General features: G+C 35.5%; 1 long non-coding RNA gene across 2 annotated transcripts in view; it reads left to right on the top strand.

The window, feature by feature from the left end:
- The first annotated feature begins 2,891 nt into the window (after positions 1–2,891).
- LOC107313058 (uncharacterized) overlaps positions 2,892–21,139 on the top strand; it is a 200,112-nt gene continuing 181,864 nt past the window's right edge. For both annotated transcript variants that reach the window (XR_014945723.1, XR_004306928.2), the window contains exon 1: positions 2,892–3,157. This is a non-coding gene — a long non-coding RNA (uncharacterized LOC107313058). The remainder of the gene's footprint in view (positions 3,158–21,139) is intronic.

Raw genomic sequence — 21,139 nt, forward strand, 5'->3', positions numbered from 1 at the left:
GTCACTTCCATGCACAACTGGGAATTATTTCTGCCTGCAGCTGTTTTGTAATGTAGAATATTATGGTTTTTTTTCCTGGAACTTCATACTTTTCTGTAAAACAGTTATGAGCAATATTTTTATACATTCCCACATCAGCTGGATATGGTTATGAGGCGCTGTGGATTTCATGTAAGTGTTACCTTTAGCAAAAATGATAGTTGTACCTCAGATTACAGGCAAGAAAGCAAAATTGACAACAGTGGTGGAAGCTTTTAAAAGATTTTCTAATCTGTAAATGTGTCTGGAGGACAAGAGGGTGTGTAATAAAAGTCACAAAAATGAAAAGCAGATACTGGAAGGAATACTGGGGAACTTGTTTAATGGGGATGTGGCTTGGCTTGGAGGAAGAAATGGTGTCACTGATACGGGAATACTTCGTAAATAGAGAATGAAAAGAAATACAGAGTAGGACAAGAAGACGTTAAGAGTACTTAAGGGTACTTAAGGCATAGTTTTCAGACTGGGAATAGCATTGGGCAGGAGGAGGTGGGACAGTCCAGAATAATGGCTAATGAAGGGATTGGTGGTGGAACTGAAAACTGCCCAGCTGGGGAAATGATGTTCTTATCATTTAAGAGATGTTTCTATTCCAAACTGGAGGAACAGATGGCAACAGCTGCCTTCCTGAACATACAGGTATAGCAGCAAGGAAAATCCTACAAATTGCCTGTGAAGTATATATAAATTTGAATTGTGCTGGAAAGGGATAGTCTTCCTAAGGACTGTTTCTTGGAAAACAGGGTTAAGAAGAAAGAGGGTATAACCTCTGTTGCTCTTTCATGCCTCGTTAAATTGTTTCTAGTGTATGCATAGCTTTTCTTACAATCAATATTCTAGCATAGGAGTGGTTCATTAAGATGCTGGACAATGCCTTCCACAGATCAATGTTATCTTACTGATTATTATTATTCTGAAATCATCCACAGTGCCTGATTTCCTTCAATGTAATTGACAATGGGGATGATTGCAGGATATATTTGCATTTGTAACAGTCCTTTGTTGACAGATCAAGCACTGCATCTTTTTGCTTATTCTGAAATTTAGGTGGGTTTAATGTATTTCTTAAATGCTGTGGCTGTATCTATGGCACAGGGGTTTTTATCCTTGGATTGCTATTTTCTCTCTTCTAATGACTAAGAGACATGTACATCAGTAGTCCATAAAGCATCATTCCTTATAAGGAACCTTGTAGGGAACCATTCCTTATAAGGAACCTATATTCCTATAAGAAACTATGCTCTGTGTATGGAAAGCACAAAGTTCCTCAGTAGTTGTACAGTGAGACCTTCCATTACTCTTTTAATCCATAAATTTAGACTTGCTGTATTGTATCCACTGATGCAAACTGTAAATGAGATATCTAATATGAAGCCTGCACAGAACAAAGTTTGGTCTGCCATTTGCTGCTACAAACAAGCATGCTAAGAAGCCAGCAGGCTATAGGTTACTGCCTTTTTCCAGTTCAGTGGCCATTCTTTTCCAGTATATAATCATTCTTGTGCAAGATGCCAGTCATCTCAAATGAGGTGTGATGCAGTAATACATCTGCATGTCAATTGAGAATGCATATTACTAATATACCAGTAGTTATATCAAACTGAGAGCAAGGTCTGGACTGAAGCAGGAACTGATGGAACCAGCTTAGTATTGGGATTTGTTCTTGTAACTTAAGAAACATAATGATTACTTAATAACAAAGTTTGAAAGAGGGAACAGGTGATATGGAAAAGTTCTGTGATTGTGCTGAGTATTAAAAGTGTGAAACAACCTGCAAACTTTTCTTACTCCATCTGGCCTGTAGCTTCTATTCACTACTTATCGTTGTGATAATTTTCACCTGCAAGTGGGAAGAGATGAAATGTACTGTAAAACAATTACAAAAGCTCCTGTTGAGTTTGTATTTTAAATGCCAATCACTCAAGCAGGTGGCAAGCTTAGCTTAGCTTAACTGAATCTAAATTGAATGCTTGTGTGATACCTAAATACTTTGATGCTAGGAAGTCAGATTTTGAAATCATAATGTTGTTTTCCAAAGGGACTGATGAAGGAAATCTTAGGTAATCTCTCCTCATTTTAACAATAATTAGCATTTCTAGTGCTCAATTTTTAAATCTCTCTCAGTATTTAGGTATCAATCACTGCATAGAAAGTGAAATGAAATGCACCATTAAGAAATTATCAGGTAAAAGTGCTAAAAGAATAATGTTTATTTGTGAGGGTTAGAAACGTATTTTGTGCTTATTTTTGCTTTACTGGCTTCCCCGTTGTATACTGTGGCCACGCACAAAGCATCACACCAGGCTTTGAGCTGTAATTTGTTGTGAGCATTTATCTAAATCCTTCATACTGTGGCAAATTTAAAGACAATTTTTTTTTGCATTCTAGTATTCATATTTTCTGGAATTACTTGATTTGCCCTTGTATTATTTTCTCTGATGGAAATGAATTCTGCTTTATCATCTGGTAAAATATAGTAAGTAAAAAGTGATTGTTAAATGTCTCTCAGAGAAAACTGGCATTGGTTTTTCTACCTGCTCTATCCAGTCTGTGATGTATGGTAGTAAAAGTTGGTATCTGCTCTAGATGAATGTTGCATGTTATAAATGTCATGTCATAGGCTGCATGGGATGAAAGTAACAGGTTTTTTACACTAAATATAATAATATACAGATATTTACTAATTATATATATATTTATACCAACCAGAACAATCCTGTAACACAATAGCACAGTTCAGTTCTATTTAGAGAGGATAACCACAGCAGTGTTGTTAACTTAAGAAAAAAATATAGGCTGAATCAAATAGGGAGGAATTGTTCCCTTCTGTTCATGTTACAACATGTACAGTTGGGTTGCTCATGCACAGATCTGCTTGTTTCCATGGTTTCAGATTTACAAGGTGTAGTGGAAATGCTAAGTGATGGCCTGAAGCAGTGATTGAGCACCTGGTGGAAAGGCAGGGCCAAACCAGGGGAGCTCAGGTGCAAACAGTGCACCTTGGTGACTGGAAGGGGTGAGGCCAGGATCCACCACTTTCCAGACCTGATGTAAGGAATGGCAGTGGAGGAGAGGGTATCTTGCTGGAGATCCCTATGTACCTGAGGCCTTCCAAAGGGTAAGCAGCTTTTTCTCCTTTATTTCTGTGTTCATGGTTGTTGCATGTGAGTAAATCCTTACTGCAGCCTAGGACTTTGCTACTTTGTTGTCATTGCTCCATTGCGTTACATAAGGACTCAAGAGCATTGATGATCTCTTATGTTATGTTTGGACAGGGCACCTTTCAGTGTATATATTATATTTCTCTGTTGACCTTACGTCAACAGTATGTGACTCTGGTGATGTTTTGTGTGAGCCAAAACAGGTTTATGGAACTGCTATAGAAGTTAGCAGAGAAGTTTCTGTTTCTTCTTTGCCTGCTGCAAAGAAAAGCTTGTTTGACTTCTGAAATAAATGAAAAGAACATTCAAAAAACATCTATGTTCTCCTTCTGGTCACTTCCATATTTTTAATAAATATGGTAATGCAACTTAAACATATTGAATTATGTTACTTTTAATTGAATGGCTGCAGTTAAATTCAGATATTATTTTAAGGGTGAAAATCAAAGGTGGAACAGCATTTTCTCATTTTTAATAGTCAAGAGTCATGCAGCAGTTGAATTCCACGTTTACTAAGAGCAGTTTCATATGAGCTTATTTGTTTTATGAGCATAAGGGTTTGATTTCTCAGTCAGTCCCTTGAGAGATTAGACTTGGCCACAACAGTAGCCTCAGAGTGTTTCACTGATCCCCTTGCATCTGGTCAGTATTAATGTGGATTGAAATAAAGACTTGTTTACACTGTATGTGTACATTTGTATCTTGCCTTACAAATGAAAGTGAAGGCTAGAGCAGCTTTAGCTACCTTCAGATTTCTAGAGCGCATGCTGACCTAATGTCTCTCCATAAGGTGTTTAACTCCTTCATGTATTTCACCCTGAAAGAAAACCTAGTGGAGATATGTGCACCTCTATCAAGTGCAAAGATCATACAAAATGGTGATGCAAGACTTATTATAAGCCTGTAGAGGACTTGTAAACCCATCCTTTGCAATTTAGAATGCTGTTGTGTGTACTGTAACTCCTCTGGCAAATGTGTTACTCTTTGCAGCACACATGCTTGGATATGTTATGTTCCCTTTTCACATTGCCTCCCTCTCCAGTGAGCTCCTAGGAGCACTTTTGTGCACTCAGCAATACTCTATGAATCCCCACTGCTTTAGTTCCACTTATGAAGGCATGACAAGTGTGATGTTATGTGCCTGTGTCTATAGTCCTTTATATTGTAGAGTGCTGTAGATAGAATGATTGACTGATTATTGGTACTGTGTGGGTAGAGAATTAAGAATTATTTGGGAAAGGTTCAGTTGTATGAGAAGCACAGTATCCTGTTTGTGATCCCAAGTTCAGTGAGGTGCTCAGTGTAATATTTTTTGTCTGAAGATCTTGAAGCTCCATGCGTTGAATGTGTTTAATATATTACATATGTATACTCTAATCACTTTCAATGAGCTTTTTAGCATATACTTAAAGTAAATGTCTGAATATATCACTGAATTGAGTACTGCATACATAATGTTTCCAATGATCATTAATGACTATATAAAAAACCAGTGTGTTTTCCTAACTCTGAGACAATAAGGGTAACTATTTCATAATTGTGCTTAAGCATTACTAGGCTTTATCAGATGTATTTTTGATATTTGTTTTGTGACTATTCACTTCACCTTAACGAAGTCCCATTTGTACTTGAAAGGATGGAAAGTAATGCTATTTATTTGTTGTGAGTGAACTAGGAATTTTATTATTATCCAGAATATAAGGGAGGAGAAATTATTGCGTGTGTAGCCCCTGCCCTCTGCCTCCTACTACTTTGTTGCAATGTTGAGCAGTTGTTTTCTGTAGACAGAAAAACAAAGGATTGATATTTAAAAAGCCACATTCCTCTAAAGTGTTCCAGAGTTCATATTCACACTTGTTGCTATAATTACAGATTAAAGGCAAGTTGAACCTCCCCTCTCGCAGATTTCTAACATTCTTCCTAATAATACTTGTAATTTTGAATGGGAGTGGGTCTGCTGATTTTTATACCTAAGGGAATGATTTAAGAAGGTGGTGAATGGTAACAAGCTGATAGCTCTACCAGATGTAGAGTAAGAACATATGTATCTACTTCCTGTAACAAGAGCCTTTATTAAAGCAAAATGCTGTAGTGTTAACACCATGAGCAATGTGCTCTGATATGCTGTTAACTATTAAAATACAGTGCATCTGCCAAGTAGCCCCTGATTTCATGTAGTGACAAAGGGTAGCTTTATTTTTATCTGCTGCTTCTGAAAGCAACGCAAAATGAAGGTAAATCATTTAAAACTCTTGAAGACAAGAATTAGTGATAATTCTTTGTGTTCTGGTGAGGGAATTCAGTAATTTCAGACTCATTCCAATGAATTACGAATCCTTTTATTGAAATGCTTTCAGAAGTCGCCTTTTTATTCTTAAACTTCCTTCGTTATGATATAAAATTGGTTACTTTGAATACTAATGTTTAGGTCATGAAGTGCTTATTACTTTAACTTGCAATATCATCCTAAGAGTCCCATTCCCTCTTTTTAGGTGAGTGCTGTCTGGTTTCAAAACCTTTTAATTGCTGAGTGATGTCAAATTTAAATAAGCTCTTTATTTGTTTATTTATTTTCCCCCTGGAATTATTTTTACTATAAGATTCTTTTGTATGTTACAATTCAGTAGGAGAAACAATGTCAATGAATAGTTTATATATATATATATATATATATATATCTTACAAACAATAGGAATCTTTCTTATGGTGAATTTGTACCAACCATAATACTTTGTTTTATCATAATTTTTTTATTATTATTATTTCTATTTTTCAAATTATTAGGTGTATTATGCTGTGGTATCTTATAAACATTTTGTACTAATTGATTTTTAAGTGTATTTTCTTTGTTTTGGTAAATATCTTTTGACTGTCAAAGAGATGTTGGCAAACTTTATATATTACTCCATAACTCCACTGAGACCAACTTAAGAATTCATCCTTTTCAATTTGCTTCACTTAAGTAAGTTTACTTCAGTGAGTTGCTGAGGTCACAGTTGCTTTTCTTCCGTATCTTTTGTCCAGATTAGAGGTTGCATGTGGACTATAGGGAAAATTCCATGTGATTGTCTGATAAATTAATTTGATTTTTGGACATTAAAATGCTACTTATTATTCTTCAGTACCTAATTGGACAGTGTAAGAGCTTTAAAATATAAATAATCTCCTTTAGTAAGATGAGAAGAAAATTCAGGTATGTAGTGTGATCTGTGTAAAAAAAAAAATAATGTATGCAGTGAAATGAAGTCACAGTGACACTGTGGTTAAACATGAACTAGTGAAAAGTAGTAGAAGTCTCTTCCCTGAGTGTGAGCTGTGGAAGCATTTAAAGTATCTTTGAGCTTTTTTCTGAAGGATATGTTATTCATTCTGGGGGTGTTTCTGTAATTAGACTGTAGATTTTTGCCTTGACAATGGCAGCTATTTTGGAGAATGCAGGGTTTATTGGGTAAGTTGTCTTATTCTTTCTTTTGTGTTTTCTGTTTTGTAATTTTTATGTTTGAGGGGAATACTCCATCACAAAACTAGTGAATTTATGGGAGAGTGAGAATGAGAAGGCAAAACTTTATAGGCTCTGTAGGTCACTAGTGCTATTTTGATAGTAATAAAATGGCAAAGTAAAACAGTTGATACAGAATCATACTGGCGGCATTGACAGTTGCAGTACTTATCTATGAGAGTTCTGTGAGATGTTTCCCTTTTTTCTGTTATTGGGTATACTAGGTTGAATTGCTTTTTCAGAGAAAAGAAAATGCATCTGATTGTCAGACAACTTGGATTTATGGGCTTTTCCTAAGGAAGACTCTTGCACACACCCTGCTTTCCCTTCTGAGGTATGGCAACCTTTGAGCTCCCACATCAGCCATTTTTTCAAGTAAAGCCACAACATGAGACTTTTCAGTGCCGTCACTGCTGCCCTTGATAGATTTTATTTAGGGCAGTGATGTAATTAATCTCTCAAAGAGAGACTTCTCAGCTAGTCAATCTCAGCTTATATTACTACAAGAAGCTACTTCTACCCAGAAACAGGGTTTTGTATTTGTCTTTGTGGAGCTCGATGGGATTATAGGTAGCTTGTTCTCACAGCCTGCCTTGTTTGCTCTAGATTGCAGCTCTGCCCTCCTGCATATCAGCTGGGGGTGTCCCCTCAATTTGTTGCAATCTGAAAATTCAATGAGTGAACGTTCTGCTATACCAAGAAAGATATTAAGACACATCAGGTCCCAAAGGAGAGCACAGTGGGAAGCAACAGTGAGGGCTTTGCTGAATTCATGACATCCACTGCTATCCCCTCATCTCCAAATCCAGCCATGTTATGAGAAAAGGCATGCAGGTTGTTTAGGACTGATTTGTCCTTGATAAATTCACACTGACTATTCCCATTTACCAACCTTGTCACGTACTAAGCAAAATGAAGGTTGAATACTCAAATGCATGAAATTGACAGTTTCGTAAAGACATTTTACTAAGGAGTAATTTCAGAGGAACTGTGGTGTACATAAGAAACACAAATGAGAGAGTTTTGAAAGTCTAGAGGGTACTGTTGACCTTGTACTTTTTTCTTTAGATTCATAGTTTCTTCATGTCTTTGTATTTAATTTCTGTTCCTGGTGTGAGGTCTCGGGCACAAGGGAAAACAGGAGAATTTGCTGTAGATGTATTCACTTCAGAATGTGAATACTGATTTTTGTAGTAAAATATAAATTTTCTGTCAGTCTTGTCAGTCCTTTTAAAAAGTGAAAACTGCCTTTGTTATGAAATGTCTCTGAGCCACAAAGGATCTTTTACTTAGCGCTGCAGTAAAATTAATGGATGTTTCAGGAGAGTTGTGTTCATGCAGCTGATAAGTCTAAGAAAGTGAAACTTTCTTGCTGTTAAGCAAGAAGCAGTTGCCTGTAAAACCAGCAATTCTTTTAAATCTCTGACTTCTTTCATTTACTTTCTTAGGCTGCATTTAAATAGATAACTTGCTTACAAACATCATAAAAATATACAACCTGATTTTATGCACAACATCCCTTTCCACCTCCCTTTTGGCAGCATTGTGATGGGAAGAGCTTGAGCCTCATTTTACAGTATGGTGTAACTGAAATTGAGGTTGAAATATAGATGATTAACCACACGTTAGCAGAAGGGATTGTTTGTAAAGGAAATTATGTGCTAATAATTCAATTGGAAAAAATAAGTGCACTCCAGTGGATTATTGCATGTTAATTATCCAGAGGTTGTTCCGCTTACTAGGATTATGTTAGTGCTTCATGTGGCCTGCATATATGCACTCCCTAGAGCAAGCACTGCAAGAACTGTATGATTATTTTTTAGAAGCCTATGTATAATTCTGACTAACTTTCAATGAAGTTTTATTGGAAGGAATGTTAGAATTCTTAGTAGCATGTCTGCATTTTCCTATGTTTAATGTCACATTTCTTCTTATTTTTTTTAGTTTCATGACATCGCCCAGTGAGACATGATTAGGCCCAAGCTCCAAAGGAATGACATGTTTTCTTTTCTGGTTAAAATGTTTAAGCCTAGTGTTTCAATTGGGATGGAAAAGAGAAAGTTAAATACAGGTGTATTTTAAATCCTGGCTGTCAGAGATGTATGGCACATAAGCATATCTAATATTTTTTTAATATGTCTGAGGAAAGGATTAATTAAACTGTATTTTAAAACCATTTTGGCAGTGGATTCTTTTTGATATGAGCAACAGTGAGCTGGTAAGGGAATGGCCTGTTGGAAATGTTGGAAACAGTCTCTTACAGGCATATAGAGAGGAGTGATTAGGAACAAGTTTGAATTAGGCATTCAACAAAGAATGAATTAAGTATTCCATAAAGGATAAATTAAGCTCGATAATATCTGAGCAATGGTGTGGCATGGGAGTTTTAAAATATAATAGAGCCATTGTGGCCAGTAAAGAATTTCTACACATAGGTGTCTTTTCTTTGAGTCTTTATTTGTCAGTCTAGGTCTTGAACTTTAAAGGCGCTGATCTACTGACTGGGAGGATTATTCCTTAGAATGTATTTTCACAGCTGTAATTGTACCTTCCTTTTATCTGAAAAATGACCCAGAAAGAGTACTGCTATTTGACTGTGTTTTACTTTCTTCAAATTTGTGCCGCAATGTTTTTAGTTTTATTTTAGCATGCTGTTTCTTACTAGCTTGTGACCCACTTTCCAGGCTATAAACGCATTTTAATGAAAGGAGAAAATGGTCTTATCAGCCAGCTGTTATCAAAAGATTCTGGGAATGTAAAATTTCCTACATATCTGTGAATTGTATTAGGGAATGAAGATTGTCTGTAGCAGGACTTTGTATTCAGGACCGCTGTATACAAACACACATGCTGACGTTTTTGTTATAAAGGAAGAAATCATAACCTCTTAAAAGCAAATAATAATAAATAGTTCTTAAGTGATGTTACCACTGATAGTTCTTTATGCCTTTTTCCTCTTACTGGTACTTTCTTTTCTTAAGGCACTAGTTGTCTTAGGGTGACTCCTGTCTAGGAAAATAGGAAGAAAACTGAAAAGTGAGCAAGGCTATTATTTGGTTTGGCTTTACTGATCTGCAAGAGAAATGCAGGAAGGTTGCCTGTTACCTGACCAATCAAACATTGAATTTATATAAGGTTTTTTTTTGTTGGTGGTGTAGCTGAATGGTGGAAACATATGCAGACTTGAGCTACAGAGAACCACTGCTTCTTTAATGTGCCAATAACTTTCCCTCACTATTAGAGCATATTGGAAAGATGTTTCAAAATGTATAAAGCTGGCAAGCTTCAGGAGGAAATCATAGGCATAGAGATAAATGTAAGAAGACTTGCTGTCTTTGCAAAAAGAATGGATGAGTCAGTCAACCTACAAATAGGTTATTATGAAATATGTGAGACGTGCTGCTCACTTACATATCTTATGTTGAAGCAATTTAATCAAGATGTCATTTAAGTGTCCCAAATCCAAGCTGGTTGTGTGAAATTACAGCTCATAGCATATATATATTTGCTAAAATACAGAATTAAACTTCTTTGAATAAAAGTTTAACCCAGAAGCACTGACAGACTGCTGAAATGAAAGCAAACATCACAATAATTAAATCATTACTTTGATTAGGAAGAAATTACAGCTAGGTCAAGGAGAAGGTTCGTTTGTTTTATTTTCTTCTCTGAAGAAGAAAACTGAAACCATGCAAAGTAGACCCTGAAATTCATTTTCAGATCTCGATAGATCACAATATAAATGAGATTATTTTCTTGAAGATTATTTGTTTTGTTTTTTTAGTAGTACTGCTTGACACCGAACCTTGACAGCTGTCATTAACGCTGAACTGTTGTAGGTATCTCTCCTGGCCTGCTAAAAGACATTTCAATGAAAATACAGAAGCCTTCTGCCAGATAAAGATAACATTTTCTCTTGATAGGGAATGTTAAAAGAGCTGGTAAATGCTTAAACTAAGTTTAAGCATGGTATTTATTGTTATGTTTGTCTGATTTACTGAGAATCTATAGACTGGTCAATGGACAAGCAATTTCTCATGTCTTTTGCCTGGCTCCTGAATCTGTCCTTGCAGAATGCTTCATTAAGATTTAACCTGAGAGCTTGTATTTTCAGTTTAAGACAGTAGAAGAGAACTAATGCTCTTGTCTGATAACCATATGCTTCAGGAACTCTTGTTTTAAACTTCCAGGTTCTATGTCTACTTATTTACACATACTTAAGTATGACATAAGTGAAGGAATTTTGGCTTAATGTGTATGTTCTTTGCCTGTTTTTCATTTATGTTAATAATTTTCTTGGCTTGTAAAAACTTGCACGAGGATTTGAAGCTGTTTAGTATGCTGAATGCATGCTAGAAAACTGAATCATGTAAAACAGTGTCTTTATGAAGGTCGGGTAATGGAAAATTTAGGAGATGACATTAAGATTTGGACAGCTGAGAAATTAATTTTTTTATTAAGAATGTAAATGAATTACTGGTGACTACTGAGAATTGAAGTAGTCAGTTAATGATAGAGCATTAAAAAATTTTGGCTTAATCCTTAGTGATGCATGTTGTCAACTTAGATTTCATGTTTTGTGTGTGTGTGATTTGGTTTTTGGTTTTTTTTTTTGTTTTTTTTAATAAAGGATGCGGATGTTTAGATAATAGTATTCCAGAATATGAGTACATAGGAATAATTAAATAAAACAGTAAATACTGAGATGATTTAGAAATTAGAAGTTTAGCAAGGGTTAAAAAAAACACAACATAGCCAACCATATACTGAGCTGCATCCAAAGCAATGTGGTCAGCAGGTGGAGAGAAATCATACAGCTACTCTCTATTGTATGCTGGTGAGACCTCACCTGGAGTACTGTGTCCAGATGGGAAGTCCTCAGGACAAGAGAGACATGGACCTGTTGGAGCTAATCCAGAGGGAGGCCATAGAAATGATCCAGGGAATGGAACAACCTTCCCACTGAGAACAGGCTGGGAGAGTGGACACTCTTCAGCCTGAGGAAGAGAAGGCGCTGGGGAGACTTGAGAGTGGCTGTTCAGTATCTAGAGGGGATCCATAAGAAGGAAGGGGACAGACTCTTTAGCTGGGTCTGTGACAGGACAAGGGGAAAGGGTTTAAACTAAAAGAGGAGAGCTTTAGATAGAATATAGAGAGAGTGTTTTGCAGTAGAGGTGGTGAGGCACAGGAATTGGTTGCCCAGAAAAATGATGGATGTCCAGTACCTTTAGACACTCAAAGTCAGCCTGGCTGGGACTCTGAGCAACCTGATTTAGCTGTTCATTACCAGGAATTTGGACCAGATGACCATTAAGGGTTCCTTCCAATTCAAACAATTCTTTGATTACATACAATATCAGTTGTATGTGATGTTCTTACTTTTATCTTTCTTACTGTCTTGAGAAGTAAAATACACACAGAGGGAGAGAGGATAACTAGCCAGGAGACAGCAATTATAAGTTGATATAGCTGAACATAACTTATGAAGAGAATAGAAATTAGATCACAGAAATATATACTGCATTATTATTCTGTGCTACTAGAATTGACATTTCCTTAAGCACAAATTTTTTAGTTTTTTAATTTTTTAATTTTTTTATTTTTTGTTTATAATTAACAAAAAATCTATCAGAAAAATAGAAAATGTGAACTTCCTACACTTTTTGACATGTTGACAACCCTGATGCTAAGGGAAACGGAAGTTTTGAGCTTCATTGGTCTGCAATGATCTGTCAGAATTAAATTTATGTTGATTATAAATCTAGTTATGATTTTTTTGAAACCTTATTACTTGTAAAAGATACAAGAATGAACAAGTAGGGAGCAGATCTTGCCCTCTGTACAGTGTCAGCTGGTGGGGCACTGCTTTCCCAAACTTATTCTCTTTGCTTCAGTCTTGATGGTAATGTATTATAATATTCTAATAATGTTTGACCTGATCTGAGTTTTCCCATTCTCCATAAGTTATTCCTGATATACAGAGATGTAAAGGAGTGGAAAATAGAACTCTAAGTTTCTTAAAAGAGAATTAAGATTTGGGTGTTTTATTGAAAAAATAAAACAATAATTTAAAAAATGACAGCTAGCTCAGGGTTCAAGCTTTTATTTTTAATTCCTTCTGATCTTATATATATATATATATAAATATTATATATATATATATATTTTAAGCAAGAACTGAACTGAGGCTTCAGCTATGGGATGTGATACCTGACTATAATTACTATCTGGTATTGTAGTGCCTAATTTGACTTTAGATAAAGTTTTCTAGACTTGGAAACTCTTTAATTTTCACATTAATAATGTTGCATAGCATATCACTTTTTTTTTTTTTTTTTTTTAAAAACTGATCGTGAACTTCCAAAGAGGCAGTTAAAAGGATAGTTTTATTCTTAGTAGAAGAAACAGGCTTGTTACACCATGATGATTCATGCACTGTTTTCTGCAACTATTTAGTCCTCTTGTAAGCAGTGTATATTGCAACTGACTGCTGGTAGCTGGTCAGGGAATACCCAATCTTTTTGCTTAGGAAATTGTATTTATTGTTTGTTTTCTACTTTATGTGACCTGCATTTAGGTTAATGACTTCTGAATATGAAACTCTATCAATTACATGCAATTTGGTTTATATTCCGCTGTCAGTTTCACCAGAGACTTTCCAGGGCTTTTCAGTTTCTCCATTCGCTTAATGATCTACCTCAAGCATATAACGTATACTTTGTAATACATTCTAGTTCTTCAAACGTTCTCATTATTAGACTGAGACATTCAATAAAAGCAATAAATTTTAGCTTAGGGTAGCTTTAGCCTCTCCACAAAGACAAAAAAGCTGTCTTCAAAGTGTGTGTTGTGGGAGTACAGCATTTAGAGAATGTACCTCTAGGGATCTGCCTTGCCGAGAATTAATTTATTTTTTCAAGCAACTTGATTCCTTTTCACTGAGGCTGAAAAAAGTCAATTTCTATGATACGTTACGTTACCTCTTCAAAGTCATGACCAACCATGCTGATTCATGACAAGATTACCATACCTTCAAAAGTTCAATTAGCTCAATCTGAAATAGAATTTCTAAAGGTGTTGGCGTCCTTTTGAGGTAACATGAATGTCAGAAAAAAATGTTCTAGCTGAAAAAAAATATAATCCAATTATAGTTAATTACTTAGACTACAGATGGATTCTACCTATGAAACTTAAATAAAGCCATATTGTTGATAATATTGCAAATAAACTTTTTAAACATGAGCGTTTTTTTCAAGAAGAATTGATTATAATAAAAATAGGCCTGCAGGGCTGTAACATGGAATACTTCTGAGTCATTTGTAAAACTTTTTCTGCTTTGTTTAAAATTACGTGCAATAGATTCCTTTGCTTTCTCTTTGTGGCTTTTTTTCTGTTGGTGATGTTCTATCTTCTTAAGTTTTGCTGAATTCTGATCAGAACATTACATGGAATTACAGTGACAGAAATAAAAGTTTTCAATTTTGTAAAAGTTTAGTGCTTATAAGTTTTAGTGTCCAGTGCAGAATGTGTAGGCCTTGCTGAGCTTTTTGCTTTTGTATGTCATGTGTACAGCTCTTGCTCTGTGCTTTATGCAAGCTTCACTTCCAGTTAGCTTCCTAATGTAAAAAGGCAAATTTACCTTTGCTTCCAAAGGATAGCTATAATTTATGAACTAGATGGAGCTGGCATATTCTCCTTAGCTGGGTAACTGCAGAAAGAGTAGACTGTATAACATTTCATTTTAAGAAAGCGTAGAAAAGAGACAAGAAGTTCAAGAAAAGCACTGTAAACTAAATTGCTTTTGAGAATATCTTTTTTTCCTGAGAGCAGCTTTAATGCTTTTGTGTTGTGAAAACTACAGAGAAAATAATGTGTTTTTGCTTCTGCCATGAGGGAATAGTTTTGGATTCTAGTGTGAGAGATGTGGAGCTGAAATGCATGCAGCAAAGAGGAATCATTTAGGAAGGATGCTTCTTTTTCCTGCTTTAAAGCAATTAAAGCAGTGGACTGGGTTCAACATTCTGATGAGCTAAATCTTCTCAATGAGCCAAAATGGAGACCATGAGGACTGTCCTTTTTTGTTCTGTGCAGTGAAATTGTTGGTGACATTATAAACTAATACTGAAAGTTGTGAGAACTGGCAGGCATCATCTTAGCACTGTTATCTGTTTTGAAACATTATTCTCAAAATGGCAGATTTTAATATCATTCACCATCATTCTTTCTACTCCTAGTTTACATTTGATGTTTACATAAGATGTAGAGCTGTGATGATGACAGAATCAGTCATAATGCCTCAAGCATTGTTATGAGGAATGATGGGGGGATTTCATGAGGACAATTCCATTTTAGTTTTCGGTGTTAAAAGAATTTACTACAAGGTAATTGTGCTGCTGCTGTCTTCATTTAAAACATCAGGTGACTCTTTCAACATAATTTTTATCAAAATCTGACCAAATTACATCATTATTCTCTGTAGGGGACCCACATTCTCCCGAGTCTTACTTTTACTGTTAACATACTTAAAATAGCTTTTTTTTTATTATCCTTTATCACTTTTTGACAATATCACTTTTGCCAGATCTGTGTTTCCCTTACGTATTAGCTTTGAAATTTCTGTAATATTTCTTTTAATATTTATTTGGTGGTTGCTTGTTTTTTTTGTTTGTTTGAAATGCTGAAACATTACCTTAAAAAAAAAAAATCAACTATAGTATTTTGTTGTTTTGTTTTCTCACTGGAAACATTTTTTTTTCTTACTTGATTAAGAATCACAGCAGGCCAGTGAACAGTCGGCATAAATCAGAACTTCTGGCAGAGTTCTGTTGTGTCCTAGAACTGCAGTGAACATTGGTGCAGGTAAAATCATTCCTGCTTAATCTACAATGAGCGTTACAGTGACAATTCAGCTAGCAGTGCTTTTGTTAGGAATCTGAAAATTGCTTTTGATCCCATGAATATAATGTGATGTAGGAACTGGCTTTCTGAGTATTTATCTTTTGTAATTATCAGAAATACTAAAATAAGATCAGGACTGTGGGAGCTCAAATTGACTGCTTTATTATTCAACAAAACCTACACCTGCGAGATACTGTAATTGAGTATTGCAGAGTTGATTGCAGTGTCATAAACAGAATTGTGACTTCAGGTGTTGCATAAGGGAATAGATGAACACTTAAGGATAAAAGGTACTAATCTTTGAATAATCTCAGTAAAAGTGAAGTAATTAGCTTAAATTCTTCCTAAAGGAATGTTTTCTGGGTTCCTAAAAACTGTCAGAGTTGCAGTAAGCCCTCAGTTTTTGATAGGAGGTACCCCTAAAGTATGTCATGTGACTTTATGCAGACAGTAAGTCATGTGCATATTTGGAAAAGCCTGTGGGACAGGGGTATGAAAAGTATTTGAAAAGGAAGTGTGCTACATCAAATATTAAGTCTGTATAAATTAATGTGAAATTGGAACAATGGCATTTTTAGCAGTACAAATAGCCTGATAGAAATAAACTCTTTTAAATTAGTCAAAAGTATTCATAATCTTGCTTGTAGTTTAGAAGTGTGCTTTTCTTCCTCTCAGACATGTTATATTTGAGCTGTGAAGTTGGAATGGCCTATGTAGACAGCAGTGAAATAAGAGGGTGCTGTCAAACTGGTTTGCTTAAGTTTCTAATTCATGTGCTTTTCCAGAGACAGCTAGTTATTGTTATTAATTTTAATTTTAATTAGGAAAGAGCTTTTTTCTTTTTTTTTTTTTTTTTTTCTTGTTGATGATGTAGAAGCAGTGCTACAACCAAGTCTGGACTACTTTCTTGATAGGCCAGTGCCATATAAAGACTATATAAAAAGCTGTCAAAGAAAGGACAGATATTTGACTTCCTTTTTGCTAGAGATAACAAGTAACAAATGTAGTTTATCTGAAGCTTATAAAGCACGTGGGTAGTTTAAAAGACTGGATGTTGAAGAGGAAAATAGTACAGCCTGAATTTGGTTTACTGTGTAATAAGCAGCGGTGTTTTACACAGTGAAAATCATGTTCTGAAGCATTTGTCTGGAGCTATTTAGATGCAAGTTTAAAAGACTTAAAGTTATAGGATGCAGAAATAAGATATATGCCTCAGCAGAGACTGGTGATAGATTTCAGGATGTCCATACTTTGAAGGGTTGGTCAGTTTTTTAAATGGGTAGCAAAAACAAGATGATAAAGTTTGCCAGTTGATGAAAACTTATAGGTGCTATGTGTGTTGTTCTTTGCTAAAATTATTTCATAACTTCCTGAAATAATTCAGGGCTGTGTAATCCTTCTGGCAACACTGTTCCGTTCTTGCTTTGTGCTGTGCTAACAAAAGACTTCATTTTTCCCTTTCAAATGCTGCTGAAGGTTCCATGTAGTATTAATCACGTTCTTTTGCCTTCAACCTGCATTTTGGTTAGGTTCACATCTTATTGTTAACTTTTTAATTCTGTAGTGTTACATTTCATTGTGTTTAACTCTGTCAATATCACTAGCTAATTTAAAGCAGAAGCAGTGGCCCTTAGGCTGAGTTTCCAGTTGTTTCATGAGTTATTTGAAGCTGAGATGCATCAGAGTGGCTTCATTTGTCAGCTATTGTCTTTCTTTAATGAAGTTAAAACTGAGTTCTGTGGTATCATTTTTATATAATGACTTCAGATTTGATTTTGAGTCCTTTGGCACCAGTGATTGTGCGTAACAGTGTTTCTAATAATACTGCAAACAATGGAAGTGTGGCTTAGTAATGTATCAGACTGGAGTATGGGCTGTATTTTCTTCACTGCTGTTGTTCTGTTTTTCTCCCCACTGAAGGGAGCTGTAGCAGGTTGCATAAAGAAAAAGTCTTTTATATGAAATGCTCTACGGAAACCAGTCAGACCAGTGATCTCAATTTTGTGTGGAAATAAGCTGTTCTCTTTTGATCTGAAATTATTGAAGATCAAAAATGTGAAAATGTTGACTCATCTCCCTAACTTTTAATGGTTTTTGAAGATGATCTTAGTCTGAATTTGTCTCTGTGCTAGGAGTATGCTTATGGAGTTAAGATGCTTGTGCAAATTAGTAAATGTTGATGATGGGCGATTCTGAATAAAAGCATTCCTTTGAACTGTAAAATGTTCATAGCAAATACTCCATTCATATGGGTGAAAGAGTTGAGGTAGGTTAGAGGGGGCTCTTTTGTTTTACTTTGTTGTTGTTTCCCTAGAAGTTTCTAAATTGATTCAGGCTATGATTTTCATTGACTATAGGAAAACACTGGGATGAAATAACTTTGAACAGTACCAATGTAACCTGTGAAAGAATAGTTCCACAGCCACAGTTACTGATAAGCTTTCATGTGCAAACTGTATCCTCAAACCTTAAACAGAAAAGGCATTCCATGCCACTTCCATCTGAAAACACCTCACTTGTCTCTGTTGACAGCATTGACAAGTTCCAGGTACAATAGCTATTTTCTGCACTATTAACAACTGGCAGATCAGCGGCATTCAGTGAAAGAATGATTTTGTATCCTGTATCATAATTCTTGAGGTACTACATCCTCATTCTCAACTTCTTAATTTTCAGACTCCATAAAAAGTATTTTATTCTCCTTTGGGAAAAGTAATTTATTGATAAATGTTTTTTAAAACTCCTTAAAATCTCATGAGCTCTAACCCAGAAGTGGTATTTGTATGATGTGGTCAGGAAGGGATGCCATAGTTGGTATCCTGTAGTACATTGCATACAATTATGTATAAAGTGTAAAATATGCAATAACCATCTATTTATTAATAAAATATGGATTGTATTCTATGAGTCCTCAGAGAAATCTAGTTTATTAATTGTGTAAATTGAATGAAAGGCATCACGTAGCTATACTTGGGGGAAAATAAAAGCTTAGATAATTTGAGCTAACTGTTGTTGGAATGATGTTTAAAAGCATAATTTTGGGGCATGTTAGTAGTGATTTTAAGATGTCTCTGTAAATAGTTTAAACAAAAACAAACACAACATGTGATATTGGTAAGCCAAGGTATTTGAGCTCAGACTGTCTTTTTCTCATTTTTAAGACACAAGTACATCAAATCATTCCTGTATTTCATGTGAATGTGCTGAGTTCTGTCAGAAATGGTGCCAGCTGAGAAAGCTGAACCATTTATCTAAGTGCCTCTAAGTCTCTGATGAGAGTATTATTAAACTGTCTCTGGACATGTGTTATACAAAAGAGCTAGAACATGTGATGCGCTGTGAAAACTTGTGTGATCTGATTTCTCTAATTGGGCTGTGAGTACAGAAAGGAGCAGTGGGTGGGAGAGCTAAGAGCTGTCTGAGGCTCCCTGTACACACACTGGAGTACGTCAGGGAAGGGCTGGTTGCAGGAAGGGCACAGGGTGCTTAGTCCTTAGTTTGCAGCTTGGAAAAAGCAACAGGGGTCCCTGTGGCTAAAGGGCTGGTCAAAGAAATGACTCTCTTCTGCTTATGTCCATGTAATGCCAAGAGCTTACTCAGGCCGTGGGAAAGGCACGTGCCCTGAAGTCACCGATTTCTTTTCTATGGATTATTTTTGGTAGGTAATATGTAGCTTGTTGAATACTAAGGAAACAAAATCCTTTCGAGTCTTATATTGTGTATACAGATGTGACTCCAAAAGTAATATCTCCTCTTTTTTTTCCTCCCCCGTTTCTTCTTTCCTCCCATGGAAAATAAAAATACAACAGGTGCAAAAAGCACAGTAACACCATTTGATAAAGCAAAGTTTCAGTTACAAAACACTATTTTGTAGTACAGCCACTACCATTAGCTAGGCTTTTTTGCCAGAGCCTGCATGCTATGCTCACAATGTTCTGCATGGCTGTCTTGATTGTGGTTAGTCTTTCATACTGCTGAAATGCATCACCCACTCTGTCACTGTGCTCACATCTGCTGTTTGATCTCTGTCAGTGTTTAGTAAGCATCGATCAGTGTTAGTGGGTGCGATATTTTCCACATGGAGGAATTCAGTGATGCATGATTGCTTCATCTGCACTTCACGTCAGGTGTCGTTTTGTCAGACTGCCCCTCTGCTGTCATTTGTCACACAGCAACAACATGTGAAGGAATATTGGTTCGAAGGTTCAGCCTCTACTGCTGTACCACCAACAGCTGTCTCTGATGTTGTGGTCTGACAGAATGAAATAGGAGGCATTACTTAGGTGTAGTCCTCATATTACCAAAAATGGAGTATGTACCTAGGTGTCATTTGATTTATTATCATGAAAATGCAGTGGTATCATATCATATTCATTTGGAAATCAGGATAGCTTCATTAGCAAGTCTGCAGTGATATTCTTAATGACATTGCCAATGAAAATGTGAAACTCATTTGGCCACAGCAACCCGGTCTGGAGACCATGAAGATTTTCTTTTCTTCTTTTTTTGTATTAGAAGTAACACTGTAATATCAGATACAGCAGTTGCCAAGGTAACTGTTCTTTTTTTAGTTTAATAGCAGCGGGTGAATGGTTGCCTGGATATCCACAGTAATTTGCAGGGGCTCTACTAATTTAGTATAGATGTACGTGTTTCTCTTTAGAATAGTTGCTCTCTTACCAAGCCTTTAGCCAAAGTTCATAAAATACATGATAATAACATTGTTCAACTCTAAGTAATATTTTTCCTGCAATGCTAATATTAGTACTAATTTTAGAAACTCAGGATATTTGAGGAAGGTTGTATCATATTATGATGCTTTTTTTCAGATGATCATGTATTTTCTTATTTTTGTTTAAGCTTGATTTCCTGATTCAAGACTACTTAAAACCTTGACTAATGAACTTTGTATTTAAATCTGGAGTTAATGAAGAAAAAAAATGCAAGCAGAATTTTTATTTCAATTATATCATCATATAGGAAAGATTGGCAAGGTGTCTGAAAATAGCTGATCTTCCATTCTAATTTTACTGCAGCATTCTCATGGATATAATAGGAAATCAGCATTCTCATGGATATAATAGGAAATATGCCTAACAAAAAGTTGTTCACATCTTTCAGCATACTCAGGAAGACTCTCAGGATATGCTGCAAGATAATTATTTGTTTGATTGATTATATAACTATTTTCTTGTTAAGCTTCTATTTGAATCCTCTCAATACAATGAAATACTTCCATTTAGAAGTTTCACCCTGTTCTGTATTCTACTTATTTATGCTGCCATCCCTTTTCACATTTCGTACAAAATATTTATAGTTTAGGTAGTACGTGATGAGAACTTGAACAAGCTTAGTGAAATAAAATTGAAATTAGTCAGTAATTACAGGTCCTGGACCTTAGAGTCCGGGAAACAGCTTTGAAAGGACTAATTATTGCATTTGGAATAACCACTTAATTTGACCTTCATCCTACTTCATACTAGTTGTATGATTCAACTTCTGTCTCTTGATCAATAAGAAATTAATATCAGTTCATTTAAAA

The sequence above is a fragment of the Coturnix japonica genome, chromosome 4 (assembly GCF_054131305.1).
Source record: "Coturnix japonica strain WE chromosome 4, WE-NBRP24, whole genome shotgun sequence".
NCBI lineage: Eukaryota > Metazoa > Chordata > Aves > Galliformes > Phasianidae > Coturnix > Coturnix japonica.